Source organism: Echinops telfairi, unplaced genomic scaffold (genome assembly GCF_000313985.2).
Source record: "Echinops telfairi isolate 266 unplaced genomic scaffold, ASM31398v2 ScPeMD7_7469;HRSCAF=8507_0, whole genome shotgun sequence".
NCBI lineage: Eukaryota > Metazoa > Chordata > Mammalia > Afrosoricida > Tenrecidae > Echinops > Echinops telfairi.
In genome coordinates, this window is record NW_022111372.1 from 55,368,220 (window position 1) to 55,369,199 (window position 980).

Consider the following 980-nt stretch of genomic DNA (forward strand, 5'->3'; position numbering starts at 1 on the left):
TCACTGTCGTGTGGCAGACGAGGAGACGGAGGCTCGGAAGCGACAAGACTGCATCCCCAACAAAAAGTCATCAAATAGTGACCGCCGGGCCCAGTCCAGCCCACGTGGGTCAAACAGAACAGGGCATTTCATGGCTGTGACCTTTTGGAAAGGCCCAGGCCTTTCTTCCGAGGTGCCTCTGGGTGGACTTGAAGCGGCAACTTTCTAGTTAGTAGTTACTGAACTAGTGACTTAGTGCTTGCACTGCGCAGAGCTGGCAAACAACACGTGTCTCGCCATGGTGCCCAGCTCTTTCCTCCCCATGTCCTGCACTGCGGCCTCTTCTCATTTGTCCAGAGCGCTTACTCTGTGTCAGGCGCCGGGGTGCCGGCCGATGTGTGGCTCCCTAACAGCAGCAAATCTTTTCTTTATCTTGAACTTAAAAAATAGTACATGTGTGGGGTTAAGAAAAGGAAAAAAAGGCCAATGCTGGAGAAGTGTAAGCCCAGGAAAGCGTCAATGTCCCTTCAACTCCATCACCTCCCAGAACAGCTTGGGTGCCTGGCTGGCTGGGGATCTTGCCTGCTGCTTTTCTGCTTGGTAACAACAGCTAGACCCTGTAGCGACCCCTTGGGCTGGTTGTTTTCAGTCTGGCTGTACAATGGAAGAGTTTTCATGTCTGAGTGCCCAGGGCCACACAGGACATACCGGGTCCACTTGCATCAGACGCAGGGATGAGGCCCAGGTGTCAGGATTTACTGACCAGGCCAGTGTCTCCAGGGTGGGCGTGGCTGAGAAATCATGCTCTGGGCCCCACTATGCCTCCTGTGTGTGTGTGTGTGTGTGTGTGTGTGTGTGTGTGTGTGTACATGGCTTGAGCAGTGCCTGCCACCTTCCCAGCAGCATCCACAGCTTGGTGGCGGCAGCCCGGAGGAAGAGAGGGCCCAAGGATGAGGTCCCCCTGAGGCCACCACTCAGAGCAGCAGGAAGTGGGACTCAAG